The sequence below is a fragment of the Staurois parvus genome, unplaced genomic scaffold, assembly GCF_062004578.1.
Source record: "Staurois parvus isolate SC_StPar_1 unplaced genomic scaffold, SC_StPar_1.0 ptg001430l, whole genome shotgun sequence".
NCBI classification, from domain to species: Eukaryota; Metazoa; Chordata; class Amphibia; order Anura; family Ranidae; genus Staurois; species Staurois parvus.
This window is the reverse complement of record NW_028319226.1, coordinates 1-21,216: the sequence shown is the minus strand read 5'-3', so window position 1 is coordinate 21,216 and position 21,216 is coordinate 1. Positions and strand designations below refer to the sequence as shown.

At 49.8% G+C, this 21,216-nt stretch overlaps 1 long non-coding RNA gene across 1 annotated transcript in view; it reads right to left on the bottom strand.

Annotated features, from left to right (window-relative positions):
* LOC149436063 (uncharacterized) overlaps positions 1-17,598 on the bottom strand; it is a 96,194-nt gene extending 78,596 nt beyond the window's left edge. Inside the window, exons 1-2 of the long non-coding RNA XR_016308336.1 lie at positions 17,464-17,598; positions 3,323-3,403 (exon numbers count right to left, since the gene is read on the bottom strand). This is a non-coding gene — a long non-coding RNA (uncharacterized LOC149436063). The remainder of the gene's footprint in view (positions 1-3,322; positions 3,404-17,463) is intronic.
* Between the last annotated feature and the right edge of the window lie 3,618 nt (positions 17,599-21,216).

Here is a 21,216-nt window from a genome sequence, read left to right as displayed (position 1 = left end):
GACTTGGATGCGAATTTGACTGTTGCACAGCTGTCCCACCGATGACACCAAGACAAGACTTTTGTGCAACTTTGAGCCCGGGTTCACGCTGATGCGGTGCGTAATTTGCAGTGTTTTCAGTGCGAATTCCGCACTGCATCAGAATCACACCCCGGTCATGCGAACCACTGCAAGTGTGTATGTTAGCACCCCGAAAGCGATCCACAAAACGCAGTGCAATGTGCAGAATCGGATCACATGGGTGTGAATACCCATGTGATCTGATTCTAGTGCGGACCCAAAAAAGGGCCCTGTATGTTTTTGGTGCGATTAGAGCCGTGCATAATGTATGTCTCCGATCGCACCACCATCAAATCACCAATCGCATGTGATTGGCACAGGAATGCGATGCGGTTCCTGTGCGACTCACATGCGATATACTGCAATGGAAAGGTTGCAGAAAAGCATGTAGTGTTGACGGCCTGGCAACAAGGAAAAAAAAAAAAAAAGCAAAATGCATCAAAAATGCATTACATGATTTTCTGCAGCCTTTCCATTGAAGTCCATAGAAACAAAAACGCAACTTTCTGCGTTCAAAAAAGCACCTGACCCTTTTTACAAAAACAAAAAAACGCAGGTGCAAAAACACAAAATGCAGAAACAGGTCGAACACAAACTGCAGTTCTGCAACAGTCAAAGCCAAAGTCCCGCCGAGGCGGCACCCATCCAAAAATTGCATCAAAAGTCGCAATGGAGATCGCACAGATTTGGAGTCGCAGGATTTTGGCATCAAAGGTTGGAGTTCACAGATGGAGTCATAGATACAATTAATCCATCCTCGTATCATGGAGCAAAGATCTTCCATTATAGGGAGGCAATCGGAGATGGAGGAGGGGCGGGGGGCCGAGAAGCCCCTTCTGGAAATGCGTGTTGCCTGGCTGTCATGCCACGCCTCTGCTTTCCCGACTTTCGCAGTCTCTGTATGCGGAGGAGTCCGGAGTTGCTCCTCTGCGTCTTTGCTGTATTGACACGTAGCTCACATCTCAGCCCAAAACTGCTGACGCGTCGGAATGGTGTGAAGATCGCCATTCAGCCAAGCGCACGCGTCAGCCGGAGCGAGTCGATACCGCCGTGTGCGCCGCATAATAATGTCTGCCATCGTCAGCGTCGCATCTTTACCCTGATCAGCACACAGGCCACACCGATCTGTGCTCGGGGGAGGGGGGAGAGTGAAGCTGAAGGACCACTTCACACGAACGCGGCGCGAGAGAAGAATAAAAGGAAGGAAAAAGGAAGAAAGAAGAAGAGAGAAGAATAGAAGGAAGAATGAAAAAGGAAGGAAAAAGGAAGAAAGAAGAAGAGAGAAGAATAGAAGGAAGAATGAAAAAGGAAGGAAAAAGGAAGAAAGAAGAAGAGAGAAGAATAGAAATAAGGAAGAAAGGAAAAAGGGAAGAAGAAGGAAGAGGACGAAGGAAGAGGACGAAGGAAGAGGACGAAGGAAGAAGGAAGAGGACGAAGGAAGAGGAAGAAGGAGGGAGAAAGCGGAGGAGGAAAAGAGAGAAGAAAGAAGGCGGAGGAGGAAGGAAGGAGGTATGAAAAAGGAAGGAAAAAGGAAGAAAGAAGAAGGAAGGAGGAGGAGGAAGGAAGGAAGGAAGGAGGAGGAGGAAGGAAGAAGGAGGAGGAAGGAAGGAGGAGGAGGAGGAAGGAAGAAGGAGGAGGAAGGAAGAAGGAGGAGGAAGGAAGAAGGAGGAGGAAGGAAGAAGGAGGAGGAAGGAAGGAGGAGGAGGAAGGAAGGAGGAGGAGGAAGGAAGGAGGAAGGAGGAGGAGGAGGAGGAGGAAGGAGGAAGGAGGAGGAAGAAGGAGGAGGAAGAAGGAGGAAGAGGAAGGAGGAAGAGGAAGGAGGAAGAGGAAGGAGGAAGAGGAAGGAGGAAGAGGAAGGAGGAAGAGGAAGGAGGAAGAGGAAGGAAGAGGAAGGAAGAGAAGAGAGAAGGAAGAAGAAGGAAGAGAAGGAAGAAGAAGAGGAAGAAGAAGACGAAAGAAGGAGGAAGGAGGAAGAAGGAGGAAGTAGAAGAAGGAAGAAGAAGAAGGAGGACGACGGAGGAGGAAGGAGAAGGAAGGAGAAGGAAGGAGGAGGAAGGAGAAGGAAGGAGGAGGAAGGAGAAGGAAGGAGGAGGAAGGAGGAGGAAGAAGAGGAGGAAGAAGGAAGAAGGAAGAAGAAGGAAGAAGAAGAAGAAGGAAGCAGAAGGAAGAAGAACAAACAGAAGAAAGAAGAAGAGGAAGTCCAGTCCGTCATTATATTTTATATGAAAAGTCTTGCGGTTGCAACAAATGTATCCAAATAAAAACATTGTAATCCAAGTAATGTATTTGTATTGCTGTCACATTGTATGGTGTGCTCCCCCGTCACATTGTATGGTGCGCTCCCCCGTCACATTGTATGGTGCGCTCCCCCGTCACATTGTATGGTGCGCTCCCCTGTCACACTGTATGGTGCGATTCCCCGTCACATGGTGCGCTCCTCCGTCATATTGTATGGTGTGCTCCCCCGTCACATTGTATGGTGTGCTCCCCCGTCACATTGTATGGTGCGCTCCCCCGTCACATTGTATGGTGCTCCCCCGTCACATTGTATGGTGCGCTCCCCCGTCACATTGTATGGTGCGCTCCCCCGTCACATTGTATGGTGCGCTCCCCCGTCACATTGTATAGTGCGCTCCCCCGTCACATTGTATGGTGCGCTCCCCCGTCACATTGTATGGTGCGCTCCCCCGTCACATTGTATGGTGCGCTCCCCCGTCACATTGTATGGTGCTCCCCCGTCACATTGTATGGTGCGCTCCCCCGTCACATTGTATGGTGCGCTCCCCCATCACATTGTATGGTGCTCCCCCGTCACATTGTATGGTGCTCCCCCGTCACATTGTATGGTGCGCTCCCCCGTCACATTGTATGGTGCGCTCCCCCGTTACATTGTATGGTGTGCCCCGTCTCTGCAAGGGACAGACGTTATGGGGTTAATGCCGGCCATAGACGGGTCGAAAATTGGCCGATTTTTTTAACGTTGGTGGTAACGTCGGTTGATCAAACGACAGATTTTTTTTTTTTTTTTTTTTTTTTTTAAATCGGCCGATGTTCGACCCGTCTATGGCCTGCATAATGCGCAGGGCCCTCTTACTCCTCTCAGTTTTGTTCTTGTATCCTCGCTGTATTGTCTCCCGTTATATTGTAAAGCGCTGAGCGGTCTGTTGGCGCCATATAAATGCCGTATAATAACAACATCCCCACAATCACAGCAATGATCATGCGATGCGATTCTGCGAATCATGGGAACTCCGATGGTTACCTTTCTCTTTTGACATTTTCTTTATGCTGCTTCCCATGTCCTGCTCGCTCAGGTCTCCTTCCCTGGAGTTGGGCAGCATTGCTGAGGGCGAGAGATAAAACAACTAAGTAACAAGATATCATCGCAGATTCCAAACACGGCTTCATCGGGACACACAGATAAATCTACGTGTAACAATCAAGAAGTAGGATCCATACTCCGGAACGTCGGGAGGAATGGTGACACGGTGTGGAGTAGTGTTGGGCTACTTCAGGGGGTCTCCAAACCTTCTAAACAAAGAGCCAGTTTATGGTCTTTCAGACTTTAGGGGGGGCCGGGACTGTGACTTTTGGGAGTAGAAAATGTCCTGGTGTCAGTGGAAGTAAACTATGCCATTGTTGGTGTCAGTGGGAAGAATAGTGCCCCATCATTGGTGTCAGTGGGAGGAATAGTGCCCCATCATTGGTGTCAGTGGGAGGAATAGTGCCCCATCATTGGTGTCAGTGGGAAGAATAGTGCCCCATCATTGGTGTCAGTGGGAGTAATAGTGCTCTACTGCTGGTGTCAGTATGGCGAATAGTGCCCCTTCATTGGTGTCAGTGGGAGCAACAGTGCCCCATCACTGGTGTCAGTGGGAGCAATAGGGCCCCATCATTGGTGTCAGTGGGAGCAATAGAGCCCCATCATTGGTGTCAGTGGGAGCAACAGGGCCCCATCATTGGTATCAGTGGGAGGAATAGTGCCCCATCATTGGTGTCAGTTGGGGGAATAGTGCCCCATCATTGGTGTCAGTGGGAGGAATAGCGCCCCATCATTGGTATCAGTGGGAGGAATAGTGCCCCATCATTGGTATCAGTGGGAGGAATAGTGCCCCATTCATTGGTATCAGTGGGAGGAATAGTGCCCCGTCATTGGTGTCAGTGGGGGGAATAGTGCCCCAAGGGCCAAATAAAGGCAAGAAAAGGGCCACATCAGGCCCCCAGGCCGCAGTTTGGAGACCACTGGGCTAAATGTTCGAGTTGAACATAAGTGTGTTCGGCGGGCTGTTCATCTGCCACGCCCCACAATGCGCCACGCCCCAACAGTGCATTGTGATTGGCCAAAGCAAGGTGCAATGCTTTGGCCAATCACAGAGCATGATGACATCACAAAGGGGCAGGGATGGCCCCACCCCCTTGTGCCATCATCGCTGTATTTAGGAACTGCCATCGCGGTGCAGCTGCCAGATGGTCAGGAGCCAGTGTCGAGAGCAGAGCGGTTTTTTTTTCGGGTCGGCGGTGACAGCGGGCATTGTGATTGATGTTGGATCTACTTCAGGGGACATTTCGTACATTTTATGTCGGTCTACTGTCATTTTTCACACTACACTTTTTTTTTTTTTTGTGAATGGGCAGCGGTACCATGTACCCCATACTCATTCACATCGGGAGAGGCTGGGATGTTGGGGCCCCCTTGTTAAAAAGGGCTTCCAGATTCCAATAAGCCCCCGCTCGCAGACGGATAAGGGTTTGGTATGGGTTCTGGGGGGGACCCCAAAGCCATTTTTGTAAAAATATTTGGCACGGGGTTTCCCCTCAAAATCCATACCAAACCCAAAGGGCTTGGTATGGATGGGGGGGGGGGGGGGTTCCACATCATCTTTTTTTTCAATTACAGGGCAATGCCAGCAATTCTTTTTACAATTTTTCTTTTTACTCTGTGTGCCCCTTCACCCCCGCCATGCTGCCAGGTTTCCTCCTGTCCCTCCCACCTGGGTGTGGAGATAGACATGCAAGGAGCACGTGTCTTACAGACAGGCACCCTTAATAGGCCAATGCCTAAAAGAAATATTCAGCAGGTGCTGAAACAGGTTGAGGATCTGAGAACACCAAATAGTCTGGGGGCTGAATAGAATTTTCATCTGCAACCATGCAAGGCCAAAGCCTTTTGTTAAGGGTTTCTACGGACAATTAAAATGGATGTTGTTGAATGGGCCGTCAAAATTTCCCATCTAAAGTTAAAAACTCACAATTGGTGGAGGATGCGGGCAAATGTGAAGCTATTTCTGCTTGGTGTTTGCAGATTCCCCCCTGAGCAGTATTCTTGTGAAAAACTCTTTGTGTTCTGTGCTAGGAAGCCATTGAAAGACACAGCACACCGGACTAGGGTATACAGCTTGATCCACTTGGTCACTGGTGCCAACTTGCAGAAAAATCTGAGCAACGTTCTCCATCATAGACCGTTCCAAAAGATCCTACGCAAATCGCAAATCTAGGATACTGATTGAGTTCTTCTTCACGGCAACCGGACAAATCATAGCACGCGCCCGAAAGCTCCGACACTCCATTTTGAAGAAGTGAAATCCAGAATTTAGGGTATCTTCATTAACGAAAAACTCTTTGTGTTCTGTGCTAGGAGGCCATTGAAAGACACAGCACACCAGACTAGGGTATACAACTTGATCCACCTGGTCACTCATCCCAACTTGCCGAAAAATCTGAGCAACTGTCAGGGAGCGAGGAGCCAGACACACAAGGAGGTGCAATTAAAGGTAGGTTTATTAATATAAAAATAAGACAAGAGTCTATGCAAGTCCAACAGTAGAAATCGTAGCCAAAGCCGGGATCAAGAGCCAGGAAGAATCGTCACCAGAGCCGGGATCAGGAGCCAGGAAGAATCGTCACCAGAGCCGGGATCAGGAGCCAGGAAGAATCGTCACCAGAGCCGGGATCAGGAGCCAGGAAGAATGGTGGCCAGAGCCGGGGTCAGAAGCCAGGAGTCTTAGCCAAAGCCGAGTCGGTATCCAGGAAAGCAAAGAGTAACTAAATAGGAGCTTGTTGCTATGCAAGAGACAGGACACGAATGCAATGGACAGCTACAAACAGCAGACTTATATGTGATAAGCCGCCACCTCCTGGGGGAGGAGCCGCAGAGGACTGAAAGTATAAAGGATCCCACAATGCTTTGCAGACACCTAAGATGGATGCCAGCACATGGAGCAGCACAGCCCTGAGGAAAGGTAGGACCTTGACAGCAATGTTCTCCTTCACAGACCGTTCCAAGAGATCCCACGCAAATCTAGGATACTGATTGAGTTCTTCTTTATGGCAACCCGACAAATCATAGTACATGCCTGGAAATCTCCGACATTTTGAAGAATTGAAATCCAGAATTCAGGGCATCTTCATGAATGAAAAATGAACGGCAGTATTGGAAGACCAACATGACCGGTTTCTGACGATTCGGCAGCCCTGGCTCAACTACCAACCAGTCTGTAGACTTACAACCCAACTAGTATTTCTGTCATCTCCCCACCTGGTCTGTCCCGAAACAGACCCGCGTTTGACCTCCACTACCACGAGAAACCCTTCTTCCTCTACCTTCACCTCTTACTTTCCTTGGTTCCTGCATGAGCCCTTTGGCACTTTTTTTCTATAGCTCATGAGAAGACTGTCAGGGTCCTGTCCAAGGCAGAGGTTCTGGAAGATCTGGAATTTCTGCCAGTACTCTGCATGGCCACAGAAGGACACATGAGCCTCAGTCTGGTGCCAGGCGCCCTTTATAAGGAGGCTCATCACTTCTTCAAGTTGCAGGATGATCTCTAGCTCCCCATCCCCTGTTCCCTGTGACCCGTGATTTCCTGTTACCGACTCGGCTTGCTCCTGGACTTGGGTACTCTGCCTTACCCCTGATCTGACCTCGGCCTGGCTTACGGATACTCTCTCTCTCGGTTCTCTGTGTATGACCTCGGCTATCCCATCTGACTACGTCAGCTCTGATTCCCACCTGGTACCTGACCTTGGCTTGAACCGACTACCCAGTAAACATCTAAATCCCAGAAGGGCTTGCATACCACACACAAGCGCCTCCTGTCTGCAGACCTATCTCCGTGCACCAGCTGTGCTTCTGAGTGGACTACCAATCAGCACTCCTACAGGTGACCTGTGCAACTTTGGGCCTGACTCCCGCTGTCCCACTCTCAGGGGAGTCCGGAACTTAGCCGCAAGGGAAGACCTCTCTCCATTGGCCTCCATCACCAGGTAAGGACTTTCTCTTTAGTTCCTTTTGACCTTAGCGGTCGCCCAATGTTGCCGACACGCATACCCAGGTCTGATGTTTACGGTCAAACCCCCAATCAACATGCTTTTTTAAAATAACCTTCTATTTTGTTAACGCTTTTTCTGATCGAAGCAGCAGGTGTATTCGCCCAACCCTCAGGGAGTTGTGTACCACGCAACCGAAGCTAGAAGACAGAGTAGGGGCGGCCCTATCTTCATTGTCATGAACCACGAAGACCACCCTTTTACCAAGCCGTTATCGTCTGCGACCCCATGTTATCACCCTACGTTAGATATTCATGAATGTTTACGCTCATTACACCTCTGCATAAACTACGTCAATGTGCCAATAAAGCACATTGGTACCAGAAAGATGCAGCCCGCCTTGTATGGCAGCCTTTAACCCCTCGCCCTCCAGAAGATCTCCCCCCCCACCTTCCTGACCAGGCCATTTTTTGCGTTACGGCGTTGCGTTACTTGAACTGACAATTGCGCGGTCATGGAACGCCACACCCGAATAAAATTACAACCTTTGTTTTCCCAGGAATTGAGCTTTCTTTTGGCGGTACTCGATCGCCTGTGCAAGTTTTAATTTTTTGTGTTATAAGCAAAAAAAAAAATCGATTTAGGTTTTGTGCTGCCCTAGGCAGCACCCCCCCCGCCACCACCACTATGGAGAGACCCTTACACCGACCAAAACCCCCCTTCCGCATGAACATGAAGAAAGACTGACATTGACCAACAACACCCTGCCCCCACCCCCCACCCAAGAGAGCCTTCCACTACCCCCCCCTCCCCACCACCACCACCATGGACAGACCCTGACACTGACCAACACCCCCCTTCCGCATGAACATGAAGAGAGACTGACATTGACCAACAACACCCTGCACCCCCACACCCAAGAGAGCCTTCCACTACCCCCCCTCCCCACCACCACCACCATGGAGAGACCCTGACACCGACCAACACCCCCTCCCCCATGAACATGAAAAGAGCCTGACATTGACTGACAACACCCTGGCCCCACCCAAGAGAGCCTGCCTTCCACTACCCCCCCCCCCCCACACTCCGGCGAGATATAGACACTTACCTTCACAGCTCCGGACATCCCCAGGAACAAGAGTCGGGCTCTGCATACATAATCAAGAAGCCCGCAGCCTCTCTCAGATCCCACTTGGTCCCCACCCTGCGTGTGTCTCTTCTTCCATCCCTTCTTTCGGGGGGGGGGCAGCGCTGCCCCCCTGAAAACTGCAGCTGCCCCCACCTGAAAAATGCCGCCCTAGGCAAATACCTTGTTTGCCTTGTGGTAAATACACCCCTGATAATGGCACTGGGCAGGAAGGGGTTAAGATGAGGGGCAATCAAAGGGTTAACTGTGTGCAGTTAGTGTTTTACTAGGGGGTGGGGTCTGTGTGCTTCACTGTAAGCACACTGATCAGGATGGCTGTGCTGTGCAGTGTGCCCGAGCTGACAGCTGTAAACAAAACAGTCTTCCTCCCCATCGGATATGCTCGGTAATCACCGGGCGCTGGCGGGTAATTACTGTCCGGGGACCCGGTGATTGACATGCAGGATGACGTGTATATATACACGTGATCCTGCGCACAGGTGCCGCACTGTAGCGGTATATCAGGGCGGTCCTTAAGAGGTTGAAGCGACACCATTTTGCAAGACGCAAGCAGAAATACCTACAGAATGGGGCCCTTCAAACAAGCAGAAATATCTACAGAATGGGGCCCTTCAAGGGGGACGAGAGGAACCTGAAGGTCAGCTTTTACTTCAAATTGCTACATATTTGTCGGTAGATTACTTTGTAATTTTGTCCACGCGTGAAAACGTACTTCGGAGGTGAGAAACATACACATACAATGTCCGCATCATATCTCATTGGGCAGTCGTGGTTTGTGATTACCGTGCTATAGAGAGTACGAGGAAACAGACAAGCTGAAGGCCTCATACACACAAAAAAAACCTCTCCTAAAAGCGTTCCTCCTCCTGGCAGCAGCGTTTTCACATTAAAACCGTGTGACGCTCGTAAAAGTATCTACCGCTTTCACAAGTGTTTACATAGTTACATAGTTAGTCTGGCTGAAAAAAGACAAAAGTCCATCCAGTTCAACCATAAAAAAAAAGTTAAAATCCTACACCCAATTCGTTTCAGAGTAGGTCTACTCCTTCAGGGTCGAGACTCTGTGCATGAGACATGCTTCCCTGAAGAAGCGAGTTTTCAAAGATCACCTAAAGGCAGACAGGGTGGGGGCTGACCGGACATACTGTGGTAGGGAGTTCCAGAGGATGGGAGAGGCTCTGGAGAAGTCCTGGAGGCGAGTGTGGGAGGAGGTGATGAGGGAGCTAGAGAGGAGGATATCATGGGAGGAGCGGAGTGGGCGATTTGGGTGGTATCTGTGGATGAGGTTGGTGATGTAGCTAGGGGCAGTGTTGTGGATGGCTTTGTAAGCTGCGGTTAGTATTTTGAATTTTATACGTTGGGTTAGTGGAAGCCAGTGGAGGGATTGGCAGAGAGGGGTGGAGGACACTGAATGGAGGTCAGTGAAGGGATTGGCAGAGAGGGGTGGAGGACACTGAATGGAGGTCAGTGAAGGGATTGGCAGAGAGGGGTGGAGGACACTGAATGGAGGTCAGTGAAGGGATTGGCAGAGAGGGGTGGAGGACACTGAATGGAGGTCAGTGAAGGGATTGGCAGAGAGGGTGGAGGACACTGAATGGAGACCAGTGGAGGGATTGGCAGAGAGAGGTGGAGGACACTGAATGGAGGCCAGTGAAGGGATTGGCAGAGAGGGGTGGAGGACACTGAATGGAGGTCAGTGAAGGGATTGGCAGAGAGGGGTGGAGGACACTGAATGGAGGTCAGTGAAGGGATTGGCAGAGAGGGGTGGAGGACACTGAATGGAGACCAGTGGAGGGATTGGCAGAGAGAGGTGGAGGACACTGAATGGAGGCCAGTGGAGGGATTGGCAGAGAGGGGTGGAGGACACTGAATGGAGGTCAGTGAAGGGATTGGCAGAGAGGGGTGGAGGACACTGAATGGAGGCCAGTGGAGGGATTGGCAGAGAGGGGTGGAGGACACTGAATGGAGGCCAGTGGAGGGATTGGCAGAGAGAGGTGGAGGACACTGAATGGAGGCCAGTGGAGGGATTGGCAGAGATATATTTGGGAAGAATATTTTTAAAACATATTTCAAACATATTTTTCTTCCATATGGGGTATGATGACCATAACGGGTATTTGAACGCAGCAGCACTAAGCAGTGGCGGGAAGCCTTCAGCAAGAGGGCCACATTGTGTATTTTACAAAACATTGGCGGCTGTACGCGGCGTCATTACCTCCCACCACATGATTGGCCAGTGACAAAAGGTGGGCTCCTATTTAATGGGGTCAGCACTCATATCCCCTTACTGCTGCCATCGATTACTTAAGCTCCATGTGTACTCGGTAAGTTCTTTGTCTAATTTTTCGACCCCCCCCAAGCCCCCCCCCCATACCGCCTTCCGGGCCTCATGCAGTGCGATAATTATCTACTACTGGAACTACTTCAGTCTTTTCCAAATCAATACTAATTCCATTTACTTGTGGAAATATTGGCTCCCTCTCCATTGAGGGCATCCAGTAGAACATCTGCATTTCCTTGTAGACCTCTTTGCATGCATATGGCGGGGAGCCCTGGGATCCTTGTGGTGGGCTGATGGTTCCTCATGGGGGATGGCTTCCCCGTGGAACCTTTGGACGGTGGATATCCAGCCCTTGTATTACTTATACATGCAGCATCATGTGACTAGTTCCTGTACATCACATTATAGGATTGGTGCGCCTAAGTTTTCACCCTGATGAAGGAATTATTTTCCGAAATGTTGGCGATCTTTGGAAGAATATTCTCAAATTGATTCATTCATTTCAGACAACTGATTCTTTATCGCCTGGTGTGTGTCCATGTTACAGGGTACACTCAGGGCTGCTGGTAGAAACCACGGGGCCCCATACAGCCAACCTGACAGGGCCCTCCAAACCACGGGGCCGCATACAACCAACCCAACAGGGCCCTCCAAACCGTGGGGCCCCATACACCCAACCTGACAGGGCCCTCCAAACCATGGGGGACCCATACAGCCAACCTGACAGGGCCCTCCAAACCATGGGGGACCCATACAGCCAACCTGACAGGGCCCTCCAAACCACGGGGCCCCATACAAGCAACCCGACAGGGCCCTCCAAACCACGGAGCCCCATACAGCCAACCCGACAGGGCCCTCCAAACCATGGGGCCCCATACAGCCAACCTAACAGGACCCTCCAAACCATGGGGCCCCATACAGCACAACCTGACAGGACCCTCCAAACCATGAGGCCCCATACACCCAACCTGACAGGACCATCCAAACCATGGGGCACCATACAGCCAACCTTAACCACCCCCTTCCCCTAAATTCCCACAAAAAACACAGTTTAGTAGGCTGCAATTATGAATGAACACAGTGATTGCTTGGTACCAATCGCTCATTGTGTTCATTCAGGAAAGGAAGGTGCTGGTAAATGCGACATATTTACCAGATCTCCTTCCCCCGCTCTCCATCCTGAAGGGTCCTATTGTATGCCTGCAGCTGCCGGTGGCAAGGAGAGGAGGGAAGTTGGCAACATTACAGGAGTGGGGGCAGCAGAGGGAAATGTATTGGGTGGGTGATAGCTGCATCGGAGGGGGGGGTAATTACTGGAAAGGATCCCCTGTATGGCTCTCTCTGCAGCAGCTGGAAGCCAGGGAAGGAGAGGATGGAAGCCGGCAACATTACAGGGGTGGGGGCAGCAGAGGGAAATGTATGTATTGGGTGGGTGATAGCTGTATCGGGGGTTGGGGGGCAATACTGGAACTGTTTCCCTGTATGGCTTTCCCTGCAGCAGCTGGAAGCCAGGGAAGGAGAGGAGGGAAGCCGGCAACATTACAGGGGTGGGGGGCAGCAGAGGGAAATGTATGTATTGGGTGGGTGATAGCTGCATCGGGGGGAGGGCAATTACTGGAACTGTTTCCCTGTATGGCTTTCCCTGCAGCAGCTGGAAGCCAGGGAAGGAGAGGAGGGAAGCCGGCAACATTACAGGGGTGGGGGCAGCAGAGGGAAATGTATGTATTGGGTGGGTGATAGCTGTATCGGGGGTTGGGGGGCAATTACTGGAACTGTTTCCCTGTATGGCTTTCCCTGCAGCAGCTGGAAGCCAGGGAAGGAGAGGAGGGAAGCCGGCAACATTACAGGGGTGGGGGGCAGCAGAGGGAAATGTATGTATTGGGTGGGTGATAGCTGCATCGGGGGGAGGGCAATTACTGGAACTGTTTCCCTGTATGGCTTTCCCTGCAGCAGCTGGAAGCCAGGGAAGGAGAGGAGGGAAGCCGGCAACATTACAGGGGTGGGGGGCAGCAGAGGGAAATGTATGTATTGGGTGGGTGATAGCTGCATCGGGGGGAGGGCAATTACTGGAACTGATCCCCTGTATGGCTCTCCCTGCAGCAGCTGGAAGCCAGGGAAGGAGAGGAGAAGAAGCCATCTTTCAGCTGCTGCAGAGAGCCATACAGGGGATCGGTTCCAGTAACTGCCCCCCCCCGCCATGCCGATCAATCTCGCTGCCCACATACAATTCACCCAGCTGCCTGGTCCCCCCTGCTGGCCTGGGCCCCGTACAGGAGGACTGCTGGTACCCCCTTATCCACGGCATGCCAACATCCCTAAAGTGCAAAATTATACAGGAGAAAAGACCCCCCTAAATGGGACTTCAAAGGAATCACCAAAATAAGTACAAATTTCATCAATCTTTATTGAACATAGATGAACATTCAGCATAAAACATTCAACAGGCGGAGATATACAAATGAATACAGTAATACCGTACAAAGTTGTGTCGACATAACAGAGTTCCTAAATAGCATCCGACGCGTTTCAGAGGAAGTCTCCTCCTTCTTCAGGGTCCAGACTCTGTGCATGAGACGTACGGCCTCTAAAGAAGTGTATTATGATGGAGCCCAAACAGAAAATATCAACAGTTGAGTTTTCAGCCATATTCAGAACAATTGGTGTATAGCCAGATTTATGTATCCTCCCCAGACTGCACTCGGGTGACAAGTCTGACATAACCCGTTCCGGTCTTGCTGCTCGTTCTCCAGGTTAGGGTTTTCTGGCTGAGCTGTGGATTACAACATTGGAGGATCTCACAGTGTATGGAGATGTGTTTTTTCCACCAACCTTTTGAGAATAGTGGCTATAATGGAAACTGCTTCTGCTTCAGCAACGCTCGCCTCTGTGGCTATCGTGAGGCCTCAGTGCTCTCTTGGGGGGCCAGTTGGTGCTTGGGCACCAATTCACAAAAAGAACATTGGGGAACTGGAGAAAGTACAGAGAAGGGCAACCAAACTGATACATGTATTACATAAGGGGGATATGGTCTCCATGTATAATACATAAGGGGGGATATGATCTCCATGTATAATACATAAGGGGGATATGATCTCCATGTATAATACATAAGGGGGGGATATGATCTCCATGTATAATACATAAGGGGGGATATGATCTCCATGTATAATACATAAGGGGGGATATGATCTCCATGTATAATACATAAGGGGGGATATGATCTCCATGTATAATACATAAGGGGGGATATGATCTCCATGTATAATACATAAGGGGGGGATATGATCTCCATGTATAATACATAAGGGGTGATATGATCTCCATGTATAATACATAAGGGGGGATATGATCTCCATGTATAATACATAAGGGGGGATATGATCTCCATGTATAATACATAAGGGGGGGATATGATCTCCATGTATAATACATAAGGGGGGATATGATCTCCATGTATAATACATAAGGGGGAATATGATCTCCATGTATAATACATAAGGGGGGATATGATCTCCATGTATAATACATAAGGGGGGGGGGATATGATCTCCATGTATAATACATAAGGGGGATATGATCTCCATGTATAATACATAAGGGGGGATATGATCTCCATGTATAATACATAATGGGGGGATATGATCTCCATGTATAATACATAAGGGGGGATATGATCTCCATGTATAATACATAAGGGGGGATATGATCTCCATGTATAATACATAAGGGGGGATATGATCTCCATGTATAATACATAAGGGGGATATGATCTCCATGTATAATACATAAGGGGGGATATGATCTCCATGTATAAATACATCGGTGGTTCATATAGTGAACTCGGTGTAGTTATTCCCCCTGAGGTCATCACAGAGGACAAGGGGGCGCTCTTTACATCTGGAGAAAAAGAAATATAATCTCCAAACACGGAAAGGTTTCTTCACAGTAAGAGCTGTGAGAATGTGGAATAGACTCCCTCCAGAGTTGGTTGTGTCCAGCTCAGTGGATTGCTGTAGGAAAGTCCTGGATTCTTTCTTGGATACACAGAATATAACTGGATATAACATTTATAGGGAAAGGTGATCCAGGGAATATCCAATTGCCTCTCGGGGGATCAGGAAGGAATTTTTTCCCTGCAGGAGCAAATTGGATGGTGCTTTGCTGGGTTTTTTTTTTGCCTTCCTCTGGATCAACTGTGGGTGTAGGATTATAACTTTTTTTTTTTTTTAATGGTTGAACTGGATGGACTTTTGCCTTTTTTCAGCCAGACTAACTAACTTCTTGTCTGGATGCGGTCTGGGGAGGATACATAAACCTGGCTATGCGCCAATTGTTTTGAATATGGCTGAAAACTCGATTATTGATATTTTCTGTTTGGTCTCCATCATAATACACTTCTTTAGAGGCGTACATCTCATGCACAGAGTCTGGACCCTGAAGAAGGAGTATGATTTACTCTGAAACGCGTTTGGTGTAGGACTATAACCTTTTTTTTATTGTTGAACTGGATAGACTTTTTTCTTTTTTTCAGCCAGACTAACTAACTTCTTGTCTGGATGCGGTCTGGGGAGGATACATAAACCCTCTCTGCCAATCCCTCCACTGGCTTCCATTCAGTGTCCTCCACCACTCTCTGCCAATCCCTCCACTGGCTTCCATTCAGTGTCCTCCACCACTCTCTGCCAATCCCTCCACTGGCTTCCATTCAGTGTCCTCCACCCTTCTCTGCCAATCCCTCCACTGGCCTCCACTCAGTGTTTTCCACCCCTCTCTGCCAATCCCTCCACTGGCCTCCATTCAGTGTCCTCCAGCCCTGTCTGCCAATCCCTCCACTGGCCTCCATTCAGTGTCCTCCAGCCCTGTCTGCCAATCCCTCCACTGGCCTCCATTCAGTGTCCTCCACCCCTCTCTGCCAATCCCTCCACTGGCCACCATTCAGTGTCCTCCACCCCTCTCTGCCAATCCCTCCACTGGACTGGACCCTGAAGGAGGAGACTTAAGCTGAAACACATCGGATGCTATTTAGGAACTCTTATGTCGACACAACTTTGTACGGTATTACTGTATTCATTTGTATATCTCTGCCTGTTGAATGTTTTATGGCGAATATTTATCTATGTTCAATAAAGATTGATGTAATTTGTACCTATATTGGTGATGCCTTTAAAGTCCCATTGAGGGGGGTCTTTTCTCCTATACAGTTTTGTATTATGCAAAGGTTGTATGTTTTTATCTGACCTGTTGATCTGCTTTATTGATATATTTGATATACTTGCTGTAACGGAACTGGACGCAGTCTGCACTGGGGTATTTCCGTTAGACTCCCGCTTCCCTGTCTGAACACAGATCCCCGGACACCACCACTGACCATACAGGAAATAGACAGCACCAGACTTCTTAAGACAGGAAGTGAACTGCTTTATTTTAACAAAACACAAGATATATACACAGGGCGGGGAAATACAAACAGGAACAGGAAACACATCAGCAGGCCATCCCATCAGAGGGAAGGGCTGCTGGAAACACCCCCCACCAAACCAAGACACACAATAGAACAATGGGATGCAGCACATGGCAGTGAACAATGGACAACTCCCACACCAATACACAATACTAGGACATTCCCACCCTGTACCCCTAACAGACACAGGGTGGCTTACACATATGAGTAATTTATGGAGCTGAGACAGGGGTCTCCCCACCCCCAAAAGTCACTCCCATCACACTTGCAATAAAGAAAGATATTTTTTTTTTAGATAATTCTTTCTGCCTGCAAAGTCCCAAGGGGGTGTCTGGTTCTCTCTGTTTTGTAACAATGGGTATTTGAACACAGCAGCACTGAGCAGTGATGGGCAGCCTTCAGAAAGGAGGGCACCCAAAAAATACTCCATTGATCCTAGCTGTAGGCTGGATAAAGTCTTGCTGTGGGCCGGATGTGGCCTGGGAACTGTAATTCAAAGATGCCTGCTCTACAGCAACAGCCCTGGCTGCAGAGGGTGTGTTTGGGAATCATCTTCCAGTACAAGCAGTTAAGCAAATTGGGTTCCCAAATTCCAGACAAAAGGCAGTGGGGTGCACTGACAACTCATGGGGCCCCCAGGCAATAGGGGATCATGGGTCCCGTGTCCTTGCCCAAACTCAAAAAAGCCTATGAAAAAGGTACCAGGGGCATCTCATGGGGCCCCCTACTGACCCTGGGCCCTCGGGCAGTGCCCGAGTTTCCAAATTGTCAGTCCACCCCTGGTGGGGTGGATGGGTGTACTACATCTACTAAAACCCTGAGCTATAGGCTCTGCTTCTTACATGTGCCTCAAGGCTTTATTTCAACTCAGACAGGAGTAATCCTTTGTGAAATGGTCATAGCCAGGGGCGGACTGACAACTCATGGGGCCCCCAGGCAAATGAGGGTCATGGGGCCCCTGTGTCCTTGCCCAAATTCTAAACTCACCCAAAAAAGCCTATAAAAAAGGTACCAGGGGCATTTTATGGGGCCCCCTACTGACCCCTGACCCTCAGGCAGTGCCCGAGTGCTGGAATGGTCAGTCCGCCCCTGGTCATAGCCTATTTTTTACTATATGAAGTACTACATAACGGTTATCCTCTTTGAAACGTTTTCACAACATGTATGAAAAAGACTGAAGCCACATTTCACAAAAATTCTATGCAGTCCCGCCACAGTTACAGCAACTTGTAAAAAAAAAAGGATACTTACTGACACGGTCTGCAATGTTGTCTAGTTGTGAAGGTGAGCTGGATATGCTGCTGCTTTGATGGGACGATGCATGACTTCCAGGTCGCTGGGGGTCTTCTATGGAGGGAGCGGGGGAGGGACTATCTTGGATCCGTTCCTAGAGGGTGAGAAATACACCAGAAGTTCAGCCACAGACAATGTACATAAATACAGCACTCGTCATAATAATGCAGGAACTACAGCGAAATGACTATGAAGGGGTTCCCGTGTCTCCAGTGAAAGGGTTCTTCAACTGTTCTCTTCCAACCTTGTGGTGACAGTTTAGAGAAAACACTTTTCGGTTCAAGCATGACTGTGCCCTGTGTACAAAGCCAGCTCCATAATGACATGGCTTGACCAGTCTGGCGAGGAACTGGAGTGTCCTGCATGGAGCCTTGACCTCAACAAGCCAGGTCTCTTCATCCAACATCAGTACTTGACCACACACATGGGGACACATTTCCACAGACACATCTTGTGGAGGGTCTTATTAGAAGAGTGGAGGATGTTATGCCCACAAAAAAAAAAAAAAAAAAAAAAAAAAACAACTTTATATGAGGAGTGGAGCCCGCTAGATGAAGACATGGTTTGACCTATTTAGTGTGGAGGAAATATGAATGTCCTACACATAGTCCTGACCTCAACCCTACTCAACACCTTTGGGAAGAACTGGAATACTGATGGTGAGCCAGGTCTTCTTTTCCGACATCAGTACCTGGGTGGGGCACCTAATGTCCCCGATCAAGTCTTCTTGCTGAATTGACCACATGGCCATACCAGAAAGGTAGCAGTCCAAGCCCCCAAGAGGGTGCACCACCACCGAGAACAACCCGTTGAAACTGACTAATTCCTCATTGCCCACACAACCACCTACCTATGACTAGTGACCAATCCAGTCAGTCCAGTGCGTTCTCCAGCCTAAACCAGACAACATGAATATCTGACCTCACAAATGGGGACACATTTCTACAGACACCCTCCAAAATCTTGTGGATAGTCTCCCCAGAAGTGTGGAAGCTGTTATAGACACAAAAGAGGGTGACTCCATATTGGCGGCCATGGTTTTGGAATGGGATGTCCAACAATGACACATAAGTGTGATAGTCAAACTTTTGCTGTATAGTCAAGGCCAGGGGCGGGCTGCCAACTCATGGGGCCCCCGGGCAATAGGGGATCATAGGGCCCCTGTGTCCTTGCCCAAACTCAAAAAAGCCTATGAAAAAGGTACCAGGGGCATCTCATGGGGCCCCCTACTGACCCCGGGCCCTCAGGCAGTGCCCGAGTTTCCAAATGCTCAATCTGCCCCTGGTCAAGGCATCCAATCAGATATTAGCATGCTGGTACAGTCAGAATGATTAATTGGTTATTACGGGTTACTGCTTGTACTTCACTGTTTTATTAATATAATACATACATAGTTAGTCTGGCTGAAAAAAGACAAAAGTCCATCCAATTCAACCATAAAAAAAAAAAAAAAGTAGCAGTTAGACGTCTCCCTGGAAGATTGGAAACCATGGACATGTGGAGTTGCCCCATTACTGGCCATAATTTTGAAAAGCTCATTTAGGTGTGATGGGAGGATGGCTCCACATTATTGGCAGTGGTGGAACTACCAGGGTGGCAAAGATTGCACCTGCAATTGGGCCCTAGCATTCTGCCATGGTGGGGGGGGGGGAGCCAAAATGGCAGGAAGGGGCCCCGCTGCAGAACATGTCAAAGGGCCCTGCTACAGAACTGTAAAAAAGGGGGAGAAAGTGTCCGGACTGGAAGGGGGGTGAAAGTGTGCGGACTGGAAGGCAGGGGAAAGTGTCCGGACTGGAAGGGGGGGAAAGTGTCCGGACTGGAAGGAGGGGGGGGTGAAAGTGTGCGGACTGGAAGGGGGGGGGAAAGTGTGCGGACTGGAAGGGGGGGGGGGAGTGTTCGGACTGGAAGGGGGTGAAAGTGTGCGGACTGGAAGGGGGGGGAAAGTGTGCGGACTGGAAGGGGGGGGAAAGTGTGCGGACTGGAGGGTGGGGGGGGGAAGTGTCTGGACTGGAAGGGGGGGGAAAAGTGTGCAGACTGGAAGGGGGGGAAAAGTGTGCAGACTGGAAGGGGGGGAAAAGTGTGCAGACTGGAAGGGGGGGGAAAGTGTCCGGACTGGAAGGGGGGGGGGGGAAGTGTGCGGACTGGAAGGGGGGGAAGTGTGCGGACTGGAAGGGGGGGAAGTGTGCGGACTGGAAGGGGGGGGAAGTGTGCGTACTGGAAGGGGGGGGGAAAGTGTGCGGACTGGAAGGGGGGGGAAAGTGTGCGGACTGGAAGGGGGGGGAAAGTGTCCGGACTGGAAGGGGGGGGGAAAGTGTCCGGACTGGAAGGGGGGGGAAAGTGTCCGGACTGGAAGGGGGGGGAAAGTGTCCGGACTGGAAGGGGGGGGAAAGTGTCCGGACTGGAAGGGGGGGGAAAGTGTCCGGACTGGAAGGGGGGGAAAGTGTCCGGACTGGAAGGGGGGGAAAGTGTCCGGACTGGAAGGGGGGGGAAAGTGTCCGGACTGGAAGGGGGGGGAAAGTGTCCGGACTGGAAGGGGGGGGAAAGTGTCCGGACTGGAAGGGGGGGGAAAGTGTCCGGACTGGAAGGGGGGGGGAAAGTGTCCGGACTGGAAGGGGGGGGGAGTGTCCGGACTGGAAGGGGGGGGGGGGGGGGAGTGTCCGGACTGGAAGGGGGGGGAAAGTGTCCGGACTGGAAGGGGGGGGAAGTGTCCGGACATGAAGTAGTTAAAAGCCCCATTCGTTTTTTCCTCTGTTAGGGTTTTTATATCTTTTTGACCAGAACTAAGTTTGTGGAGATGATTTGTTTCCATTTGATGACTTTGATTTACTGCACTTTCCACGTCATGGTCACTCTTTGTGTTTGCTGAATGAACGTGATATTGTCTGCCCTATTCCACAAATGACATTCACCGCCGATTCCATCTCTGCGTTGCTTTTGCATGGTCCCGGCGCTGAATAAAAATTCTTTCATATGAGACGGAAATAGGAATCCGGTGCCAGTCCCTTCCTTTGTCCTGTTCCTTTCTTCGGTGGTATTAATACCGTCCTCGGTGCCGGCCTCACGCTGAACGCTGGATATTCGCCGCCGCAAAAATGCAATTTTCTCCATCACATTATCTGTAATGGTCGACTGAATGGACAGCTGGGGAGAGTTTGCCAACTGCTCCTTCACAAACACAGCTAAACAAACCAAATGACAGTATATTAACCCCCGGAAATCACGCCGACGCCAATATAGGCGATCTTTAAATGGGAGTTATTCGAGCAAATAAAATATTATTGATTCGCGATGGCCGGAGAAACAGACCTCGTGCTGCACTTACCCGTCTGGTCTTAATTTAAACAATTCTCCATAATGTGGCAATGCAGTCGTATTTTCTGCAGGACAAACTGCATATGAAGTAGCAACTGTTAATCTACTCAGCTCCAGAAAGAACATAAAAATCTGTAAATTAAATATATTCTCCTATATTTAGAGGCCTTCCGGGCAAGAAGAGCGGTGGGGGTGCGGACTCGAGGCTTTAATTCACAGAATGGTCCAATTAGGTTTAGCACCATTTACATAAATTATATAAAGTGTAATAGAATTGTATTATGATGGTGTCCAGTGGTCGGCCATGTTGGGGGGGTGTAGTGTTCTATGTATAGAGTGTAATAGAATTGTATTATGATGGTGTCCAGTGGTCGGCCATGTTGGGGGGGTGTAGTGTTC